We start from the raw sequence: 24,545 nt of genomic DNA on the forward strand, positions 1-24,545 counted from the left end.
ATTATATACCAATAACATTATAAAAGCATATATAATTTCATAAATATATAGTTATATATATATATGGGCCAAATATATATACATATATTTGGTCTATGGCTCTGCACAGGTATTTCTTCAGCCTTATTTACTTTTAGAAAGTTTACAAATATATTTGAAACCAATAAAAAACATAAAACAAGTGAAATTTGGAAAATATCGAAGCTTGTCTAAGAAGGTAACATACCCTTGAAACTTTATTGCCAAGAAAAAATTTTAACAAAATTATATAGCTTTACCTGGTGGCTCAGATGGTAAAGAATCTTCATGCAATGCCGGAGACTCAGGTTCAATCCCTGGGTCAGGAAGATCCCCTAGAAAAGGAAATGGCTATCACTTCCAGTGTTCTTGCCTGGGAAATCCCATGGAAAGGAGGCCAGTGGGCTAGAGTCCATGGGGTTGCAAAGAGTCAGACATGACTGAGCGAGTAACACACACTAACAAACACTCACAAATGTTTATTGTGCACTTGCTCCTTGCTAGGAGCCTTTAATGCTTTTCATTGTTAGCTCATTTAATTGACAGTGCCATCTAAAGTGGATACAGTAACTCACTCTTTCCTATATGGGAGGAACTGAGGCTCAGAGGGGTAAGGAGCTTGCTGAGGACCATGCAGTAGAAAGCATCAAGTCAGCATTTGAACCCAAGCCCACACACTGTTTATCATAGCAAAAGGAGAGGCAGTGCCCAGGGAGATGGAAGGGCTCAGGCTGCCCTGCTGCCCAAGCATGCTCATGTTGACTTTAAGGACTGGTTTCCAGTTGCAAAAGCACTGAGCAGAAGACAGAAACTTATGGGTAAGAATAAAATAGGGCTTTCTTGGTGGCTCAGACAGTAAAGAATCTGCCTGCAATACAGGAGACCTGGGTTCGACCCCTGGGTCAGGAAGATCCCCTGGAGAAGGGAATGGCAACCCACTCCAGTATTCTTACCGGGAGAATTCCATGGGCAGAGGGTAGGGTGTTGAAAATATTAAAACCAAGTTTAAAAAAGGCAAGTCTTCAAAATTGTCACAGAGGGATGGAATGGGTATGGAGGTGGGACAGGGGTTCAGGATGGAGGGGACGCATATATACCTATGGTGGATTCATACTGAAGTATGGAAAAAGCCATCACAATATTGTGAAGTAATTATTCTTCAATTATAATAAAATTTTTAAAAGGCAAGTCTTGGTGTAGGCAGCTGGTGTGACATGTGCTTACTCTGTGGCCAGCTTGGGCTCCCTCCTCTGCTGACAATGGTGTCCAGAAGCCTGAGTTGAATGGTAAGCATCACTCACTTGCATTTGATTGACCAGCTCCAAATCACAGAAAATCAGAGTTAAACAACTCTCGTTTAGAATCTAAACTATAATTGCAAAAAAAAAAAAAAATCTTCCCAGTAATAACTATGCTAATCAAACTTAGAGGGTAGATAATACATCCTAGAGGTCTTTGGTGGTCTTCTCAGTATCCGGTACAGCCTGAGGGACTTTGCAGAGGTGCAGAAGTTTTCTTTACTGAAGTTAGCGTTACTGTGATTACCTATATGTGTATCAAAGATTTTAGCAAAGTTATAGACCATGGCTTCTCAGAATTTGCTGTGCATATAATTCATCTGCAAGCTTGTTAAAATTAATATTCTGATTTAGAAGGTCTAGGGTGGGACTTGTACTCTTGCCTGGAAAATCCCATGGATGGAGGAGCCTGGTAGGCTGCAGTCGTGCAGGACCCCTGGTAGGGGTCGTGAAGAGTCGGACACGACTGAGCGACTTCACTTTGACTTTTCACTTTCATGCATTGAAGAAGGAAATGGCAACCCACTCCAGTGTTCTTGCCTGGAGAATCCCAGGGACAGGGGAGCCTGGTGGGCTGCCGTCTCTGGGGTCACACAGAGTCGGACACGATTGAAGTGACTTGGCAGCAGCAGCAGCAGCAGGGTGGGACTTGAGGCTTTGCAATTCTAACAAACTTCCAGGGATGCTGGTAGTCAGGGACTGAATCCACTTCTTCTGCATCTCCTACCTTGGCAGGCAGATTTTTTACCACTGCACCACGTGGGAAGCCGGAGCTCCTTTTTACCCATTCATAAACTTCAATCCTTATCAAAATTTGCCACTTCTGATTTTTTTTTTTCTTGGAAACATCTTCCCTCTGCTCTGCTCCCTCCCTCAGCTATCACCCTACTTCTTGGTTTCCTTTTGTGATCAAGCCCCTCTCTCCAGTCCCTGGTTCTGTCTGATTTGTTAACCTCTTGCTGCCTGGTTCCTGTCTGGGCTCGCCATAGAAAGTTCGTCACCAACATTTTGCATGACTGAATTCAGTGGTGATTTCTCAGGCTTCACTCTTTGGCCCCTGAAGCATTCCATTCTGGAGTCACACTGGTCATCTCTGCAAGGACTTTGGAAGTTAGCACTCTGCACTGTTCTCTCTTCCTGGGGCTTTCAGGGCTACATTGACTTTCCAAACTCATCACCACATCAAATTCATTGATCTTAGACTTCTCTGGTGGTCCAGTGGTTAAGACTTCAAGCTTCCAATGCAGGCGGTGCCAGTTTGATCCTTGGTCAGGGAACTAGATCCCACGTGCTGCACGGTGCTGCCACACACACACAGAAGATCTTTCATCTTAACCTCGATCCTAGAAAAGGAGACAGACCACTCCTTGAAGACAGTGACTGTATCTTTAGAAAGGTAAAGTCCTCGACAGTACCTGGTACGCCGTATCTTCACTGAATTGAAGCACCATAAACTATTAACTGATAACGGTGATGACGATGATAATGACAGCCACCCCACACAACTATAAAACCTGACTTGTGGAAACATAAGATAGGATCATGTATTTACTTCTTGAACTCACAGTTTTAATACCCTTTTGGAATAACCACACAGCTAATTACCCAAAGGTTCAGAGGCTGGGATTTCCACGTTCTTGTGCTTCCTGTATGGTTTTGAGTGCATTTAAAAATTCTAGTTAGCTCTTAAGAATATCCATTCATTGCTTCTTCACAATTGAATTGAGAGCTACCTAAGAGTACATGTAAACTGGCAAGATGGAGTGAGGGATGTAGCTCAGGGGGAGGGCAGAAAGGGAAAGGAGACATTTTCCTACCTGATTTAGGCATGTTTTTTCCTTCTCTGGGGGGGAGCACCTGAAAAATAACATCCTATTGAACACTTTCTGGAAAATAGTTTAGACACTTTTTGTGTTTGTTTAATTTTTTTGGCCATGCTGCCTGTTGCAGGATCTTAGTTCCCCAGCCAGGGATTGAACCCCAGGCCATGGCAGTGCCAAGTCCTAAGCACTGGACAGCCAGGGAACTCCCAAGACAGTTATGTTTTAAACAGAGGAAACATCAGCCACTTCCCTTCCCCCATGTATACAATATTCTCTGGCTTTGAGTCCCCAAATGAACCACAATCTGACAACCATCATGATCCAGTCTTCCTTCTGTCTGGCCCTGGATAGCTCTAGTGTTTTAACTGACCTTAAGTTCAGCTCCTGGTGACTTCCAGAGCTACCTGCCAGTCTCAGGGTTCACCTATCAGCTTCAGAGCAAGTGACGAAAAACCAAAAGATCCCCCAAAGCTTCCTGGCTGAAGGGATTTGTCCTCTGAATGTTATGCTGCATTCTTGTGAAGACACCTGGTCATCACCCCACAAAAAGGTAACTGAGATGTGTATGTCTTTGAGGCAGGCCCACCATCACTTTTTAAAAAAGTTTTATTTATTTTATTTTTGGCTGCATTTGGTCTTTGTTGCTGTGTGCGGGCTTTCTTTAGTTGTGGCAAGCAACAGGCTACTCTAGTTGGGGTATGCAGGCTTCTCATTGTTATGGCTTCTGTTACTCTCACTTAATAACTGGGGCCCTTGAGACATTACTTAACCTGTCAGAGCCTTAGTCATTTCATTGATGAAGTGGAATAATTGGCTTTCAAGGTTCAAAGAAGATGATGTAGGCAAAGGTCAAGAGTAGCGGTTCATTCATCACTGTGCTCAACAGACTTTATGGTCATCACTCTTCTAGGTGTAGGGACCTGGTGGTGAACAACCCTGCTCTTAGGAAGATCGTATTCTAGTGGGAGTTATTCATATATTAGTTTCCTTTCCTGTTTTCACTTTCCTTTTTCTTATTCAGAATAAGAACATCTGCAATTATGACAGATATATAATATTTTAGAAAAATGGATGCTCCAACCAAACACAAGTCTGCCTTTCTTTGACAGAGTCAAGGCAAGTAACAACTTTTTTTTTCCCCAGAAGAGTAGAAAAAAATCTGATTCATTAACTTACTACCCTTATTCCTCTGTTAGAAAAAGGACACTAGAAAACTCATACCAGATGGTACATAATTTTACTTGTACTCAATTCCAGAACTAGGATTTCTGCTCCATGTTAGGTGTCATCTCCTGATGATCTACCAGAGGGTAAGCCCAAGGCAGTAAGAACACTGAACTCAGAAGACAACAGAGCTAACAGGGGTGATGTCCATGGGCAGCTGAGAAGGTCATGGCTCTGTCTCCAGAATGCTTACTACCTGCATCTGGCAGGGAGATGAGGGTAGGGAATAAAACGTGCATTGCCTGATAAGCAGAACAAAACTTTTATTGGTTTATTTTATAAAATAAAATCCAGGCATTTGACAAAATACAGATCAAACACTGACTTTTTAAAAATTAATTGAAATTCTTAAGTGGTATCAGACATTTTGAATAGTCCAGACCAAACCAGGGTACGATCAGCTAAGGCTTCAGGTCCTATAATCACTTCATCTCACACACATAAGTGCAGATGACTCTTATTCAGTCTTCAGTGTGCATTCATAGCTCCATCTCACTCGATTCCAACCATGAGATCACCAGTCGGTATTATTACAGCCATTTTTTTCCAATGGATGAGGAACTGAGGCTGAAGAGGTTAAGAGATTTGCCAAAGTTCACACAGTCAGGTGGTGCAGTGGTAAAGAATCTGCCTGCCAATGCAGGAGATTCAACATACATGGGTTCGATCCCTGGGTCTGGAAGATCCCCTGGAGAAGGAAATGGAAACCCACTCTAGTATTCTTGCCTAGGAAATTCCATGGACAGAGGAGCCTGGTGGACTACAATCCATAGGGTCACAAAGAGTCGGATATGACTGAGCAACTGAGCACACGCAGTCAGCAAACAGCAGAACCAAAATTAGAGTAAATATCTTCTGACCCCTAGGCTAGGACTCTGACTGCTGTGATGCTGAGAGAGACAGAATTTTCATACCAGAATGCTCACCCAGCATGGGACTCCAATTACTGACTCTTTAACACACATGGCAGGATTTCCCTGGTAGTCCAGTGGACAAGACTTTGCACTCTCGATGCAGAAGGTCCGGGTTCGATCACTGGTCAGGGAACTAGATTCTACATGCTGCAACTAAAGTCTTGGCACAGCCAGATAAATAAATAAATAAAATATTTAAACATACATGGCCAAGCTTCCTGCTCACTACAGCTCCTTCTTCTCCGCCCACCCCTAGATAAAACTTAAACTGAAGAAATATGTACATATATATATATATATATATATATATATATATAAAGGACTTAATTATTAAGTGTGTTAAATGTTGGTTTTGCTGGAAAAAAACATTATCTAAACAGGACTAGAGATTATCCATTTTCTCCTGTATTAGTTTGTGATTGCTGTATAACAAACCACACCAAAACCAAATGATTTAAAGCTGTAAATGTGTGCATGCTCAGAGGCTCAGTTGTGTCAGACTTTTTGTGATGGTTCCTCTGTCCATGTGATTTCCTAGGCAAGAATACTGGAGTGGATTGCTGTTTCCTCCTCCAGGGGAATCTTCCTGATCCAGGGATCGAACCTGGGTCTCCTGCATTGGCAGAATTCTTTACCACTGAGCCACCTGGGAAGCCCAAAACAGTAAACCCCTTTTGTTATTCATAAATCTACAGTTCTCCTGCTCTTAGTTGGACTCTTTCATGAGTCTGGCATCAGCTGGCAGACTGGCTAGAAGCAGACTGGTCTAGGGTGGCCTAGACTGGGACAACAGGATTCTCCTCCAGGTGGTCCCATCTTCCTACAGGTACTTAGGCTTGTTTATTCGATGACAATCACAGAGTTTCAAGAGAGACACTGGTATTTGCCAGATTTCATTTGATATGTTTTATTGATCAAAGCAAATCACAAGGCTTGCCCAGATTCAAGGGATGGTGAAAGAGACCTCTCTAAACAAGAGGACCTGCAAAGTCAAATTGAGGCCTTTAATTGGGGCCACCATTTCAATCAATCTGAGAATTCTTTCTTCTGGCTACCATGAAGAAATATGGGCCCAGGCTGTTACCCCTCCAGATCTTTCAAAGGAAGTTGGAAATCATACAAAATATTCCAATTTGAAAGTGATTGGAAACCAAATAAAAATGTCCAAAAACAGTGTGTAAGCAAACAGAGCCTTTGTATAAATCTTGGAATTAGAACCTGCTGCTCTATTGATTATATATGGTATATTGCCACTGGAAGCTTACTGTATCTATTTTGACCCCATGAATAACAACCAAATGTTAAGGTCAATAGTCATCCAATTTTGCCCCATAGAATAAGGGATATAAGAATGAATCTGGAATTTTGCCAATAAACTTAATTATCACTGCAGTTTTATTATTTGAACTTTTTGTAGAAGTGTGACTAGCATGAGATCAGTAATTAATCAGCACTATCTACTGCTGGATGCTGTCTTCTACTCTAAATAGATGCTCATTTTACCTGAAGCTTATGGAGAAACAAGATATTTGGAGATCCCAAAGCTATGGTTTTTCCAGTAGTCATGTATGGATGTGAGAGCTGGACCATAAGAAAGCTGAGTGCCAAAGAATTGATGCTTTCAAGTCATGGTGCTGTAAAAGACTCTTGAGAGTCCCTTGGACTGAAAGGAGGCCAAACCAATCAATCCTAAAGGAAATCAACCCTGAATATTCATTGAAAGGACTGATGCCGAACCTGAAGCTCCAATACTTTGGCCACCTGATGAGAACAGCTGACTCATTGGAAAAGACCCTGATGTGGGGAAAGATTGAAACAAAAGGAGAAGCAGGCAGCAGAGTATGAGATAGATAGCATCACCAACTCAATGGATCAGACTTTGAACAAACTCTGGGAGATAGTGGAGGTCAGAGGAGCCTGGTGTGCTACAGTCTGTGGGGTCACAAAGAGTTGGACACAACTTATTAACTGAACAACAATAACAGCAACACTATTATTTATATTTTCTTTCTTTTCATAGCATTTTTCAAAGTAAAAGTTGAATATATATATAAGGTGTAAAACATGATGATTTGACATACGTATACAAAAAGAAATGATTATTGTGTGTGTATGTGTGTTCAGTCGCTCAGTCTGACTCTTTGCAACCCTGTGGACTGTAGCCCGCCAGTCTCCTCTGTCCATGGGATTTTCCAGGCAAGAATACTGGAGTGAATTGCCATTTCCTACTCCAGGGGATCTCCCAGACCCAATGAAGCTAATTAATATACCCTGTTCTCACAAAGTTACTTCTTATAAGGGTACTTGAAATCTACTCTCTTAGGATATTTCCACTATTCAGTACAGTACTATTAACTACAGTCATCCTGTTGTACATTAGATTTCTATTCATCCTCCATAGCTACAGTTGGTATCCTTTAACCAAAATTTCCCCATTTCCCCCACCTACCCCGCTCCTGGTAACCACCAATCTACCCTCTGCTTCTATGTATTTGACTTTGTATTTCACATATAAGTGAGATCATGTAGTTTTTTTTCCTTTCTGTCTCTGGGTTATTTCACTTAGCATAATACCCTCTGGATTCATCCAGGTTGTTGCAAATGGCAGGATTTCCTTTTTAAAAGGTGAATAGTATTCCATTGTATATATATTCACAATAGTCTAGGCATGGAATCATAACATTATTCTCTCTAGGTCAAAGATAATTTATCACAGATGTCAAATGATTTTGAAGCTTCTCCTACTCATAATCTTTTGAAGAGGTTAATGTTATATTTAGGGCATCCCTCATAGCTCAGTCGGTAAAGAATCCATCTGTAAGGCAGGAGATCTGGGGTCAATTCCTGGGTCTAGAGGATCACTTGGAGAAGGAAATGGCAACTCACTCCAGTATTCTTGCCTGGAAAATCCCATGAACCAAGGACCCTGGTGGGCTATGGTCCATGGGGTTCACAAGAGTAGGACATGGCTTAGCAACTAAATCACCAATGTTATATCTATGCTTTTAATGCATCCTCCTAATATGTAAAGAATTTTTAAAAAGGACTTTTCTTTGATTCATAACCTAAATGAAATTTAAATAACAAAAACTGAAATACAATTTTGAAAGCTTATTTTATTTAATTTTATAAAAGAACACCAATTCATTCTGCAAAGGTTAAATCATTGCACAAACTGTCAACTGATTTATCTATCAACTTAGTAGTTCTTAATTTTTTGTATATAAAATAAACAGCTTTCACAATAAAAATGGATTATTTTGACATTTTACCCTTCAGTTCAGTTCAGTTCAGTCGCTCAGTCGTGTCCGACCCTTTGCGACCCCATGAATCGCAGCACGCCAGGCCTCCCTGTCCATCACCAACTCCCGGAGTTCACTCAAACTCACGTCCATCTAGTCGGTGATGCCATCCAGCCATCTCATCCTCTGTCGTTCACTTTTCCTCCTGCCCCCAATCCCTCCCAGCATCAGAGTCTTTTCCAATGAGTCAACTCTTCGCATGAGGTGGCCAAAGTACTGGAGTTTCAGTTTTAGCATCATTCCTTCCAAAGAAATCCCAGGGCTGATCTCCTTTAGAATGGACTGATTGGATCTCCTTGCAGTCCAAGGGACTCTCAAGAGTCTTCTCCAACACCACAGTTCAAAAGCATCAATTCTTCGGCGCTCAGCTTTCTTCACAGTCCAACTCTCGCATCCATACATGACCACTGGAAAAACCATAGCCTTGACTAGACGGACCTTTGTTGGCAAAGTAATGTCTCTGCTTTCGAATATGCTATCTAGGTTGGTCATAACTTTTCTTCCAAGGAGTAAGTGTCTTTTAATTTCATGGCTGCAGTCACCATCTGCAGTGATTTTGGAGCCCCCCAAAATAAAGTCTGATACTGCTTCCACTGTTTCCCCATCTATTTCCCATGAAGTGATGGGACCAGATGCCATGATCTTCATTTTCTGAATGTTGAGCTTTAAGCCAACTTTTTCACTCTCCACTTTCACTTTCATCAAGAGGCTTTTTAGTTCCTCTTCACTTTCTGCCATAACGGTGGTGTCATCTGCATATCTGAGGTTAGTGATATTTCTCCTGGCAATCTTGATTCCAGCTTGTGCTTCTTCCAGCCCAGCGTTTCTCATGACGTACTCCGCATGTAAGTTAAATAAGCAGGGTGTCAATACACAGCCTTGACATAATCCTTTTCCTATTTGGAACCAGTCTGTTGTTCCATGTCCACTTCTAACTGCTGCTTCCTGACCTGCATATAGGTTTCTCAAGAGGCAGGTCAGGTGGTCTGGTATTCCCATCTCTTTCAGACTTTTCCACAGTTTGTTGTGATCCACACAGTCAAAGGCTTTGGCAATAGTCAGTAAAGCAGAAATAGATGTTTTTCTGGAATTCTCTTGCTTTTTCCATGATCCAGTGGATGTTGGCAATTTGATCTCTGGTTCCTCTGCCTTTTCTAAAACCAGCTTAAACATCTGGAAGTTCATGGTTCACGTATTGCTGAAGCCTGGCTTGGAGAATTTTGAGCATTAATTTACTAGCATGTGAGATGAGTGCAATTGTGTGGTAGTTTGAGCATTCTTTGGCATTGCCTTTCTTTGGGATTGGAATGAAGACTGACTTTTCCAGTCCTGTGGCCACTGCTGAGTTTTCCAAATTTGCTGGCATATTGCATGCAGCACTTTCACAGCATCATCTTTCAGGATTTGAAGTAGCTCAACTGGAATTCCATCACCTCCACTAGCTTTGTTCATGGTGATGCTTTCTAAGGCCCACTTGACTTCATATTCCAGGATGTCTGGCTCTAGGTGAGTGATCACAGCATCGTGATTATCTTGGTCATGAAGATCTTTTTTGTACAGTTCTTCTGTGTATTCTTGCTACCTCTTCTTAATATCTTCTGCTTCTGTTAGGTCCATACCATTTCTGTCCTTTATCAAGCCCATCTTTGCATGAAATTTTCCCTTGGTATCTCTAACTTTCTTAAAGATATCTCTCAGTTCAGTTCAGTTCAGTCACTCAGTCGTGTCCGACTCTGAGACCCCATGAATCGCAGCATGCCAGGCCTCCCTTGTCCATCACCAACTCCCGGAGTTCACTCAGACTCACGTCCATTGAGTCAGTGATGCCATCCAGCCATCTCATCCTCTGTTGTCCCCTTCTCCTCCTGCCCTCAATCCCTCCCAGCAGCAGAGTCTTTTCCAATGAGTCAGCTCTTTGCATGAGGTGGCCAAAGTACTGGAGTTTCAGCTTTAGCATCATTCCTTCCAAAGAAATCTCAGGGCTGATCTCCTTCAGAATGGACTGGTTGGATCTCCTTGCAGTCCAAGGGACTCTCAAGAGTCTTCTCCAACACCACAGTTCAAAAGCATCAATTCTCTAGTCTTTCCCATTCTGTTGTTTTCCTCTATTTCTTTGCATTGATCGCTGAGGAAGGCTTTCTTATCTCTTCTTGCTATTCTTTGGAACTCTGCATTCAGATGCTTATATCTTTCCTTTTCTCCTTTGCTTTTCGCTTCTCTTCTTTTCACAGCTATTTGTAAGGCCTCCCCAGACAGCCATTTTGTGTTTTTGCATTTCTTTTCCATGGGGATGGTCTTGATCCTTGTCTCCTGTACAATGTCACGAACCTCAGTCCATAGTTCATCAGGCACTCTATCTTAGATATATAAATACATATGATTTCATTTTAGCTGTCCAATAGTATATAAAGGAAAAGAATACATAAGAAGAGTCTTCATTCCAAGTTATCTTTGGAATGTTTATCTGTATTTGAAAATCAACAGTCAGGTACAAGATATCTAAATGATACCATGTACTCTAGAAGATTGTATTTTTAAGGATTAATATCAATATATAATCCCATCCCGCACACTCTTCTCACTATGTGACAAAGATAGTTCAGGTCTATGTCCCTTCCCTTTGAAACAGGGTAAAAGTGACACTGAGGTTGGGTCATAAAAAGCAATATGACCTCTTCCTGGTTGTTACCTTAGGGACTTTTACCCTTGGAAGCCCGCTACTGTGTTGTAAGGAAGCCCACATGTGAGAACTTCAGCTAATAGCTATGTGCAGTGCTGACAAGCATCCACTGCCAAATACAGGCACATTCCATCTTCCTGCTGAGGCCCCAGACAGAGTGAAGCAGAAATGGCAGAAACTGTGCCCCCATGCCCTTTCTGAATTCCTGACCTGTAGAAAGTATGTGATACAATAAACAGCTTTTGTCACTGTAAGCCATTAAGTTTCATTATGCAGCCAGATTACCTGGAACATATGCCTTGTAATTAAGGCTGTCAGATAAAATACAGGGTGTCCAGTTCAATTAGAAGTTTCAGAAAAACAGTATATTTTTAAAAATATAAGTATGTCTCATGCATTATCTGGGATCTACTCATACTAAAAAATGACTCACTGTTATTCCAAAATTAGAATGCAACTGGACGTCCTGTATTTTTATTTGCTAAATCTGGCAACTTTTGCAATAGGTCCGTATTGCAAATTTACTTGTTTAATTTACAATATGGGCCTGTGTGGAATCTACACTATCATATTGACTGATTACCCATAGTTTTGGGGAGGCCAGACTGACCTTGCAGACCCAGGTACTCAGCCTTCCAAAAGCCGGGGCCGGAGAAGAAAATCAGACTGTGGCTTGACCCTCCCTTCATCCTGTGGCTCACAGATTCTCTTTGATCCGCACGTCCACTCATTGGATCACTTCAGTTAATGCTGACAAATAGCCACAGGAGACTATTTTTAAATGCAAAGAATACTCTGGGAAAAAATTATATCTTTATTTTTTTTAACTCTAGCAGCTAGGCATCATGCCTCTTAAAACCACTTCTGATCAAATTGTTGTCTATTTCCAGTCACCCTGTTACATGTAGCCTCTTTGTCCTTAAATTTCTAAATATGAGCAAATGTGACATTGTGGGACTCTAAATTTAAAAATTGCTCTTTCTCTTAAAAACATTTTTTTCCAGGAAAGAATGGCAGATGAAACACATGATGTCTGGGGATTTGCTTCAAAATAGCCATGGGCGTGGGTAGGAGCAGAGACAGAGCAACTTCAGCCAGCGCTGGGAACTGGGTGGCCAGGAAGCTGGTGATGGCCACACGGGGTCATTTTTACTGTTCTTTCAACTTTTTTACTTGTTCAAAATTTCCCATGACAAAAGTTAGAAGGCAGGAAAAAATATTTATACAATACAGAGAAGATTATTTTATGCCCTATAAACAGAGATTGATAGTGCTAACAAGTCATCTGGCCCAAACTAGTATATTATAGCTAAGATACTGTAGACCTGGTGAAGCAGGGACAAAATCAGGTCCACAAGAATGCAGCACTTGTACTCAAGCCTTCTGAATTTCATGCCAGTGTTTCACATGGGCTCACATTATACCATATTCTTTAATCTTTCTGGTTCATAAATCATAGTTTTATAATCATCAAAATTTAGAAGCTCTTTTTAAACAACTATGTTCCCTTGCATCTCAGTAGGAACGCAGACCAAGAGAAGAATGCTTGATTTATTTAGGTTGTAATGGAAAAATTTGTCAACATTTAAAGTATAACTTTGAGAGCAAAAAGGGCAAAATATCAAATAGATATATATGATTTACATATAATGCATGTATTCAGGATATATTTTTAACATGTATTTACTTGTAACTTTCTTTGATTCTCTCCGTGCCCCCATACCCACGTACATGCACGCACACACACATACACACAAGCACACATACATTCAGTTGTCTTTCCTGACTCTGAATTCAACAGCACACATTTTTTTCAAGCACGTATCACTTCCTATTTGAATGTGATTTGCTTATGTATCTTATATATCTTATTTATTCATTAATGAATATTTTATTGAATGCTAGCTCTGTGCCCAGCAGTGCCAGGTTTAAAGTAGTAAATAAAACAGACTTGGTCCATACCTTCATGGAGCTTAGCGGGGGAGAGAGGAAGTAAGAAAATACAAGGAAAGTACATAAAAATTGAGATGAAACCTAAAAAGGAACCAAACAGAATAAGAAAATAGGGAATAATAAGGTGAGTTGGAGCACAGTGGGGATGACCAACGCTGCACGGGGTTCAGAGACATTCATGATAAGATTCAAGCAGGGAGAAGGGGAGTCTCATTCCAGGCAGAGGGCACAGCCTGTGCAGAGGCCCCTGGGTGGCAACACCTGGCCCCAATGCTGCTTGGCCATGAGTGAAGAAGGCAGAGGAGGCAGTGTGATTGAAGGGAAGAAGCGAGGTCAGGTCATGTGCGGCCTTGAAGTCAGGGTCAGAAGTTGGGGTTTCCCAGTGATGTCCCATTAAGAAATTTTAAGCAGAAGAGTGACACAATTCTATTTTTCCTTTTAGTTAGGATCTCTTTGGTTCCTGGGTGGAGAATGGATTATAGCAAGACAAAATATGAGTCAGCAGGCCAGACCAAAGGGCATGGTGGTGGCCCAAGTGAGTTGTATTGAGGTTGGTGGTTGCAGAGAAATGGCAGATTTGAGAAAGGATTTGGATGGAGATCATGACAAAGTCTGGATGTGAGGTCACAGGGAAAGAGAAAAGCCAAGATTATTTCCCAGGTTTTAGGCCAGAGCAACTGTTACCTATGGTAACTCCATAGATGAAGGTAATTCAGGGAAGAAAAAAGTTGTATTCTTCTTCTTTTTTTAAAATAAATATTTATTTATTTATGTTTGTATTTATTTGGCTGTGTCAGGTCTTAGTTGCATCATGTGGGATCTTTAGTTGCAGAATGCAGCCTCTCTAGTTGTGGCTTGAGGGCTCAGTAGTTGAGGTCCATGGGCTCAGCTGCTCTGTGGCATGTGACCAGGGATTGAACCTGCCTCCCCTCCATTGCAAGATGGCTTTTTAACCACTGGAACCACCAAGTCCCTGTTTGACTCTTTTTCCCTCAAGGATGGATGGTCCAGTAGGAGACAAATCCTTACTGAACTGTGAGCATCTTGTAGACCCATCACTGTATTCTGAGAAGGTAGCTGGGTGCCCACCACACAGGTAGAGGTTGAATAAGGCTTACTTACTGGGTGTGCAAGCAAACAGAGCCCTAAGTGGTGGTGTTGGTGGGGGGGTGGGGAGCACCTGGGAGATTTCCCCTGGATGCAGGATTTAAAAAGAACAAAATTTTAAAATAATTATTGGTTATTTCAACGTATATTATAGTTCCATATTAGACTTCGCAGGTGGCTCAGGGGTAAAGAATCTGCCTGCAATACAGGAGCTGCAGGGACACAAGCTCTATCCCCAGGTGCAGAAGATCCCCTGGAAGAGGCAAAGACACTCCACTCCAGTATTCTTGCCTGGAGAATTCCATGGACAGTAATCTGGTGGGCTACAGTCCATGGGGTTACAAAGAGTCAGACGTGACTGAGCATGCAGGAAGCTCAGCATAGTTACATATTGAGGGCTCCCTGCCCTTTTAAAAAATTATAGTAAAATACACATAAACTAAAATTTACCATTTTAACCTTTTGTTTTTGGCTGCACTGGGAGGCTTGCAGGATCTTAGTTCCCTGACCAGCAATTGAAGCCGGGTCACAGCAGTGAAAGCACTGAGTCCTAACCACTAGACTGCCAAGGAATTTCCTATTTTAGCTATTTTTTTATTGGACTATAATTGCTTTACAATGTTGTATTAGTTTCTGTTGTACAACGAAGTGAATCAGTTATATGTATACATGTATCTTATCCCTCTTAGATGGACGCCCCACCCCCATCCCACCCTTCTAGGTCATTGCAGAGCCCAAAGCTGAGCTCCCTGTGCTATACAACAGATTCCCCCTAGCTATCTGTTTTACACATGGTATTGTATATGTGCCAGTCATATTCTCCCAGTTCATCCCAACCTAACTTTCCCCTCCTCCCTGTATCCACATGTCTGTTATCTACATCTGCATCTCTATTCCTGCCCTGCAAATAGGTTAATGTGTGCCATTTTAAAATTTACACTTCAGAGACATAAGTACATTCACATTGTTGTGCAACCATCACTATTATCCATCTCCAGATCTTTTTAATCTTTCACAACCGAAACTCCACACCCATAAAGCACCCACTTTCAGTTCTGCCCTCCCCTCAGCCCCCAAGTAGCCACTCTCCTCCTTTCTCTCTCTATGAGTTTGAGTACTCTAGGTACCTCATATAAATGCAATCATATGATATTTGTCCTTTTATGTCAGGCTTATTTTACTTTATATAATATCTTCAAGGTTTGTCCATGTTGTAGCATGTGTTAGGATTTCCTTTTTTTTTAGGGGAGCCCAAGCTCTTTTATCGGAGAAGGCAATGGCACCCCACTCCAATACTCTTGCCTGTAAAAATTCCATGGACGGAGGAGCCTGGTAGGCTGCAGTTCATGGGGTCATCAAGAGTCGGACACAGCTGAGCGACTTCACTTTCACGTTTCACTTTCATGCATTGAAGAAGGAAATGGCAACCCACTCCAGTGTTCTTGCCTGGAGAATCCCAGGGACAGGGGAGCCTGGTGGGCTGCCGTCTATGGGGTGTCCCAGAGTTGGACACGACTGAAGTGACTTAGCAGTAGCAGCAAGCTCTTTTATAGCAGCTAAAACAACTAAGTTTAGCAAGACTGATTAGTTAAAATTGAAGTGCTCTCCTCAAGTGAATGTCAATGGTCAGTCAAGTGTACTGGCTCAACAGTCTGCCCCTGTGAAGGACTGGGCTCACTCTGGCAGGGCTGGGCAGTCTGTTGATTCCACAATGCCTTCTCTAGGTAGATGCCCCAGTAGGGCCCCACTAACCTCCAGCCTACTAATGTCCCCCACCCCTTTTTAATTTTCATCACTCTCACCCTATTCCCCAACCCTACCCCAGGCTGCCCACTCTGAAGTGTTCAGCTTGGTCTTTCTACTCTGTTCTTTGGTCTCTCATCTATTGTTGCTGGGTGAATGTCTTGATCTCTTTGACTCTTGGTATTCAAAGCCAAGTTTATGTCTGCTTTTGACGGTGAACTTACAATCTCCATTCTGACTCTCATTTACTCTGGGTAAATTTGGATCCTTTCCTCTTTATGGCAAATGAAAGAGCCAGGAAACAAAAAAGAATGATGTTGACAGTGACGAGAGTAGAAATGGAGAGTCAGCAAGGAAGATCTAGGTATAGTATATATCTCCAAATATCTTCCTTCTACAGACATTTCTTCCATTTCTTCTTTTGGTAGGGTGGAAAGAGAGATCATTCTTCTTGAGAAGTACTGGAATGCAGTTCTTCTCTGCTGATAAGTAAGGGCTGGACTTGGCTTAAAGTCCCGTTATGAGAGTCCGGATGAATGATGGAGGCATACTCCCAACACAGGTTTTCTCTACATGGGGAAAGCACAAAAGTACTAAGAGGGAGGGCTAAGATTTCTCTCCACAAATAATTTGTCATCATCTATGCCATTCGCCATTAATTACCATCATTCTAGGTAGGAAAGATTTTTAAATGGTTTTTACAGTACTCACCAAGGTTTTAAAAAACAACAGCAACATCAGTATCAATTTAATGCTGCTGCTGCTTCTAAGTCACTTCAGTCGTGTCCAACTCTGGGACACCCCATAGACGGCAGCCCACCAGGCTCCCTTGTCCCTGGAATTCTCCAGGCAAGAACACTGGAGTGGGTTGCCATTTCCTTTTCCAATGCATGAAAGTGAAAAGTGAAAGTGAAGTCGCTCAGTCGTGTCTGACTCTTAGCGACCCCATGGACTACAGCCTACCAGGCTCCTCCATCCATGGGATTTTCCAGGCAAGAGTACTGGAGTGGGTTGCCATTGCCTTCTCCAATCAATTCAATGAAGAACATACAAATATGTTATTTTGTGCAAAATAACTTCCTAATGCCAAGCCAGTTTTTAAACCTTCAAGTTGAGATCCATTAGGAGGTCATGAAATCAATTTAGAAGGTTACTATTTAATTTTTAAATAAAATAAGATAGAAAATATTGTGGTATATCACAATTAGTAAATATTAGCATTGCTTTGTAGAATTTTGAGTTTGGGAAGGTATGTGTATGAGACGAGTATATTGTTTGTGTGTACTTTTTACTAAGTACAATGTTCTCCTTACCAAGGGTCCCAGCAAGGGTGAAAAAGTTTGAGAAAATTGCCCCCAAACTGAATGCATTAATTTTAACGTAGGCCTGGTTACTGCCCTAGGAAAATAAAATGGTATTGAATGTGCATCAAAAATGAGTTTGATTTTGGAGTGTTTGACTAGTTTCTGACTAGCGTTTGACTAGTGAAACTGGGTTAGTTTCACATTTGCAAACATTTCTTCAAACATGAATTCATTTTTCTTGTCCAGAAAAAGATTTAAGAAGATTTATACACAGTTCAATATAAAATAATAGAACATATCAGTTCAGTTCAGTCCAGTCGCTCAGTCGTGTCCGACTCTTTGCAACCCCATGAATCGCAGCACGCCAGGCCTCCCTGTCCATCACCAACTCCCGGAGTTCACCCAAACTCATGTCCATCAAGTCGGTGATGCCATCCAGCCATCTCTTCCTCTGTCGTCCCCTTCTCCTCCTGCTCCCAATCCCTCCCAGCATCAGGGTCTTTTCCAATGAGTCAACTCTTCGCATGAGGTGGCCAAAGTATTGGAGTTTCAGCTTTAGCATCAGTCCTTCCAATGAACACCCAGGACTGATCTCCTTCAGAATGGACTGGTTGGATGTCCTTGCAGTCCAAGGGACTCTCAAGAGTCTTCTCCAACACCACAGTTCAAAAGCATCAATTCTTTGGCGCTCAGCCTTCTTCACAGTCCAACTCTCACATCCATACATGACCCCTGGAAAAACCATAGCCTTGACTAGACGGACCTTTGTTGGCAAAGTAATGTCTCTGCTTTTGAATATGCTATCTAGGTTGGTCATAGCTTTTCTTCCAAGGAGTAAGCGTCTTTTAATTTCATGGCTGCAATCACCATCTGCAGTGATTTTGGAGCCCCCCAAAATAAAGTCTGACACTGTTTCCACTGTTTCCCCATCTATTTCCCATGAAATGATGGGACCAGAATCCATGATCTTAGTTTTCTGAATGTTGAATTTTAAGCCAACTTTTTCTCTCTCCTCCTTCACTTTCATTATACACACCGGTAAATAATAAGTGATAAAAAAATGATCTTAAAGGAGAAGGGGATTCAGAAAGTCACACAGAACCAAGATTACAAATAGTAGTAATCAGTGACTTTATTTACCGTAGAAATTGATAAAGTAATGAGAAAGAAAAAAAATATAGCTCCTAACATCCAGAATGGATTTGACCTTCACAGTTAGATGTCAACGTTATTATAAGCTGGTCTGAGGCTCACAGGGTCACTTTGCTTTCCTGTTGCACAGAAACATTCTTACAGAATATCTGTAACAGTTTCCTCTCAGACCACCATCAAGTGAGACAAAAATAAGGTTGCTGCCCAACACAAAATACCAAATGTTCCCCTCATCTGCTGCGTGGGAGACTAATTTCTCTACCAACATCAGTGTTCACCCTTCTCTAGTCTGACCTCCCCACAGAGATGACCTATTGAGATATCCATTCATAGAACTACTCCCACTTTCTGACAACCCCCAACCCAAAGTAAATCCTTACTTCCACTGATTCTCTCCCAAACTACAAATCCTTCACTCGCTTCTTCTGACACCCTCTTACTGAGATGCTCCATTGTTCCCCATAGTGTGTGTTCCCACCACTGCAACCGATTAAAACAAAAAAATAGCATCTTGTCCCACTACAGGTGTTCCTGGTGGTCTTTGAAGAACAGAAAAAAGCAAAGCCAGTAGTCGGTTAGTGGCATATCTCACGTGGGACAATAAAGGACATAATCAGAAAAGCACATCTTTCTGTACTTTTTTTTTTGGCTGCACCATGTAGGATCTTAGTACCCCAACCAAGGATCAAATCAGTGTCCCCTGTATTGGGAACACAGAGTCTTAACCACTGGAACACCAGGGAAGCCAGTTTCTGTACTTTGGAGACTGTGTATCTGTGATCATTGGGGAGGGCAGTGGAGGAGAAGGGTTAAGTTTATGGCACTCTGTTATATCAGTACCTTTCAGACTAAAAATGTGTAGTCACTGACATTTAGAAGGCCCAGAGAATTTTTAGGTATGATCATTTTTTTTAGCTGTGTTTTTTTAAAGTACTTATCTTTTGGAGATGGATACTGAAATCCACAGGGAAGAGGGATAGTGGGTGGAGATGTGACTGGAAAAAGACTGGTCATGAGTGGATGATAATTAAAGCTACGTGATGAACACATCAAAGTGTGTTATAGTATTTTATTTTATTTTTTTAAAGTCTTTTTTGAATTTGTTATAATATTGCTTCTGTCTCATGTTTTGGTTTTTTGGCTGCAAGGGATCAAACCACACCCCCTACACTTGGACGGCAAAGTCTTAACCACTGGACCACCAGGGAAGTCCCTATAGTATTTTCTTTGTCTTTGAGTTTTCCATAATAAAAAATAAGAATAAAAAGATTTCTGGAGTTCTATCGCTCCTCTATGTTTGTAGTTTGTGGAGGCCCAAAGTGGAATGGGGCTGTGTCTGAATACTTTGAGAATTAGGGTATTGGAATTTAATCAAGGATTCCAGAGTTCTGTGTGGGTGTGGGTGTGGGCATGAGGCAGGGCAGAACCTTGCTAGATATTGTCTGAGGGGTTCAGGGAATTCAGGGAGATTTTAAGCCAAATGGATATTACAACTGTAATATCCATTAGCAAGGATTGAATAACCAGGTATGAAGCAACTGGAAAGGAATGTGAGATGCAGGAACACAGCTGGGACTGGAATGGTAAGTGCAAGTCGAAACCTAGATACGTTCCTCTAGCAGAGCCTGGTGTGCCTGAGGTTACATCTGCTGCTGTGGAGTGCTTCTGAAAGATTCTTTCGTTTGTACTGCTTGAGTCACAGAATCCAATAATTTCACTTTTCTTAAGTTGGGTATCAAGGTTTTGAAGGCCTGACACATCAACATAAACACTACATTTTTTGAAATAAATTTCTAAAATATTTCTTTTTGTTTTCATGGGGTTGATCTTCTTTCTGCCATAGTTCTGAAAAAGAAACCATTCATTCAAAGAATATTATTGAGAATCTAGTATATTCTATGGAGAAGGCAATGGCAACCCACTCCAGTACTCTTGCTTGGAAAATCCCATGGACTGAGGAGCCTGGTAGGCTGCCGTCCAGCCTACCAAAGTAAGCGACTTCACTTTCACTTTTCACTTTCATGCATTGGAGAAGGAAATGGCAACCTAGTGTTCTTGCCTAGAGAATCCCAGGGACGGAGGAACCTGGTGGGCTGCCATCTATGGGGTTGCGTAGAGTCGGACATGACTGAAGCAACTTAGCAGCAGCAGCAGTGTGTTCTAAGTACAGACCTAAATGCTGGAGTTAAATAGTATCTGACTCCATAGAGTTTGGAGTCTAGTGGGGAAGATGGAAATCAATTCAACAATCTCATGAATATAGTTACAAATTAAGGCATGTGCTTTGAAGTACAAGGAGCTATTAAAGGATGTGGTTTATTCTAGTTAGAAGAATTAGCTGAGTAATTAGAACTCACTGGAAGCCATGATCATCGGGACAAAAGAAAAACATAAAGCAGCATCTGACTGATCTGAAGCCTTGGTTTTTACTCTGAAGTCAGAACAATGAGTTACAAAGTGAGTGACAGGCTCACATGGAAGATAAAATTTGTGGATAAAAAAGAGTTCCAACGTGATGAAGACGCCTTCGCCAAGTGAAAAATATAATGATCTGATGCAGTTACTAAATTTGTGCCTAACTGTGGCATCTTTTCCAGTGGTAAGAACTCAAAAGCTTGAGACACATGAATGGTGTTTATGGCACACTTGGGTGAAGAACTATCAGCTCAAAAAAGTCTTATGAGTAAACATCGTGCATTTATATCCACGTGGAATGCATATGTTGTATCCATTGGTGGCAGCTTGTCTCTAAAGTAAAGATGTCCACTATCAATCAATCCCTCCCCTTTGTGAACATATGCTACTCCCCCACTGAGAGGTAGCATCTATTCCTCTTCTTCCTTGAATCTGGGCTGACATGTAGTTGCTTTGTCATTAGAATCAGGCAGAAGACAACCGGGGTCCTTCCTGCTGCTGCTGCTGCTAAGTCACTTCAGTCGTATCTAGGCTCAGGCTTTAAGATCACTGGCAGTTTCTACTTCCTTTCTCTTGGAGCCTTAAGCCACCAAGTTAAGAAATCCTGGCTGATCTCCTGGAGATAGGTGTCATGGGGAGAAGCACTGAGACATCAGATAAATCAATGAATAAGTGGTCTTGGACACCCAGCCCAGGCAGGCCTTCCAATGACTCAGCACTAACTGTCTTTGCATGAAAACAAGCCGGGTCAACCCACAGACCCACAAGGTCAGTAAGACATTGTTGTTTTAAAACACTACATTTTGAGGGTGGTTTTGGCAATAGGCAACCAGAAATCATCTCTACCTCCCAGGACCTACACAGAGATAGCTTGTGCTCCACAGATCTTTCTTAAGTCAAATTTGAGTAGAACTGTCTTTTGTTGAGCAAACCAGTTGTCACCAAAATTCACTGTGACTTTTATGTAAGGGGCGCTGGGGAAAATTTACAGGATAGAGGGAGTGGTCTTGCATGCTCCTACTGAAAGTATGTGAAATGACAGTGACTGGGGAAGATTAATACCTACTGAGGCTCTGTCATGAGCCAGGGACAGTACGAGGCACTTGACATATGCTATCCTCTGTCATTCTCAATCCAACCATTAAAAGGAGGTGATAGGACTTCTCTGGAGGTACAGTGGATAAGAATATACCTGTCAGTGTAAGGGACATGGGTTCAGTCCCTGATTTGGGAGGATTCCACATGTTGTGGAGCAACTAAGCCTGTGTACCACAATTACTGAGTCTGAGTGCCCTAGAGCGTGGGCTCTGCAGCAAAAGAAGTGGAAGACTGCAATGAGGAGTAGTCCCTCACCGCAACTAGAGAAAGCTTACTCACAGCAATGAAGACCCAGTGCAACCAAAAATAACTAAATTAATAATTTTTTAAAAAGAAATGATATGATCATCCCTAATTTATTGATGAGAAAACTGAGGCCCCAAAGTTGCTGCATGGCAGGTCGCATTGGTAGATCTGTTTGATTTCAATGCCAGTTACTTTGCCTAGAATGTGGATCTCTGTTTGGAGGAAGGTCCCCAGAAGTCACCTATGGAAGTTCTTGAATAGCTCCCAAGATGCGATGGCAGATTCTTGGGAATTCTGAAGAACCTCACTGAGCCTGACCCGACTCTCTGATGTTGACTTCTCTTAGTGTGAATGTGGGGAGAGACATATTTGAGGGTGGAGGGGATATGATAGTGGCTATATTGGAAATTACTGTTGCTCCCTAGGAGCTCCCTAGCCTGTGCTCTTCCTTGCTATCCACACACACGCTCCCTGGCATTCTGCATCACCCAGATCAGAGCTACAGGAGACTCCAGCAGCTGTCTGAAAGCTAGAACATGCCCAGATCTTGGAGGAGGCCAACAGAAACAGTCATTGGGGGTGGAGAGGGGAGGAGGTCAGCAGAGAAGTGACCTTCCACATTCCTTCAGACCTCCAACCTGGCAGGAGGCTGCCTTCTCTGAATGCCACTCCCAAACTTCCCAGGGGAGCAGGCTCCACCCTCAGCTCAGATGTTTCCCCTAGGGGGAGGTGTAGGAGGTTGGGGTGGGGTGGGGATGGGGGTGCTGAAGGCACCCACGGTGAAAAGTTCCACTTCCATCAATCACCCGCTTAGCTTTAGGGGTGAAGTGCTCAGCTTTGCAACACCACAGCTTACGCTTTAGAAACCTGAACATTTTTCAGTGCAGAACTGGCAGTATCATCCTAGTTGAGGGCTTGCACAGGGAGTGTGTGTTGAATATGCTGAAGACAGTCTTCAGACATCTCCTACCTACCTTGCTTGGTAGTACTTACCTTTCTGAGGGTTTAGTCTCCTGTTTCCTGCTTTTAGTTGTCTTTTCTCCTCACTCTTCACATTTAGGTTCAGGAAAGAAAATCACAGAAAGACTGAGCCATCCTGTGGAGTAGAGACTCTCCTTGGGAAGAGCCTGCAAAGGAGGAACTCAGTGTTTGTTGACTGAATTAAGTAGTGTTATGTTTCCTTTCTGGAAAGAGAAGTAAAGCTATCCTCATGTGTATGCATGTGTACATGCTGAGTTAGGCTTAAAACACTATGCAGATCAGGAAAACTAGTACTAAGCACTTGAAAGTAGAAGTGTTAGTTGCTCAGTCATTTCTGACTCTGTGACCCCATGGACTGTAGCCCACCAGGCTCCTCTGTCCACAGGATTTTCCAGGCAAGAATACTGGAGTGGGTAACCATCTCCAGGGGATCTTCCCAACCCAGGGATCAAACCCAGGTCTCCTACATGGCAGATTCTTTACTGTCTGAGCCACCAGAGAAGTTCTTTTGAGCACCTATCGGGTTCCAAGTATTAGACTAAGCATGTTCATTCAATTCTTACAAAAATTCTCTGTGGTGTTACTTTATTTCCGTTTTACAGATTAAGAAACTGAAAATCAAGAAGTTAAGTAATTTCCAAGTAGTCTTTCACAGTTTTTAAATGCAGTTTTTAAGTTTGTCATGTGGTCACTGTGTATTTTTGATGTTTTCTTGGGCCAATTTCGGAAACTTGTGTTTCCTACAGATTTTAAAAATTTGCTGCCATTGATTTATTGATTGTATTTGCTTTGGGAGTTATTTAACTTTGTAAACCAACTTAATTGCATATGGTAAAATACTTTGCATAAGGTAAAATATGCCTATATATCTATTTTGAGTGTACAGTTCAATTAGTTATGACAAAGGTATCAGTTCAGTTCAGTCTCTCAGTCATGTCAACTCTGTGTGACCCCATGGACTGCAGCAAGCCAGGCTTCCCTGTCCATTACCAACTCCCAGAGATTGCTCAAACTCATGTCATTGACTTGGTGAAGCCATCCAATCATCTCATCCTCTGTTTTCCTCGTCCCCTTCTCCTCCTGCTTTCAATCTCTCCCAGCTTCAGGATCTTTTCCAAGGAGTCAGTTCTTCACATCAGGTGGCCGAAGTATTGGAGCTTCAGCTTCAGCATCAGTCCTTCCAATGAATATTCAGGACTGATTTCCTTTAGGATGAACTGGTTTGATCTTCTTGCAGTCCAGGGGACTCTCAAGAGTCTTCTCCAACACCACAATTCAAAAGAATCA

At 42.0% G+C, this 24,545-nt stretch overlaps 1 long non-coding RNA gene across 1 annotated transcript in view; it reads right to left on the bottom strand.

The window, feature by feature from the left end:
* Positions 1–20,667: 20,667 nt before the first annotated feature.
* Positions 20,668–24,545, bottom strand: part of LOC123334481 — a 29,785-nt gene continuing 25,907 nt past the window's right edge. Inside the window, exon 3 of the long non-coding RNA XR_006552425.1 lies at positions 20,668–23,404. This is a non-coding gene — a long non-coding RNA (uncharacterized LOC123334481). The remainder of the gene's footprint in view (positions 23,405–24,545) is intronic.

The sequence above is a fragment of the Bubalus bubalis genome, chromosome 1 (assembly GCF_019923935.1).
Source record: "Bubalus bubalis isolate 160015118507 breed Murrah chromosome 1, NDDB_SH_1, whole genome shotgun sequence".
Lineage (NCBI taxonomy): Eukaryota > Metazoa > Chordata > Mammalia > Artiodactyla > Bovidae > Bubalus > Bubalus bubalis.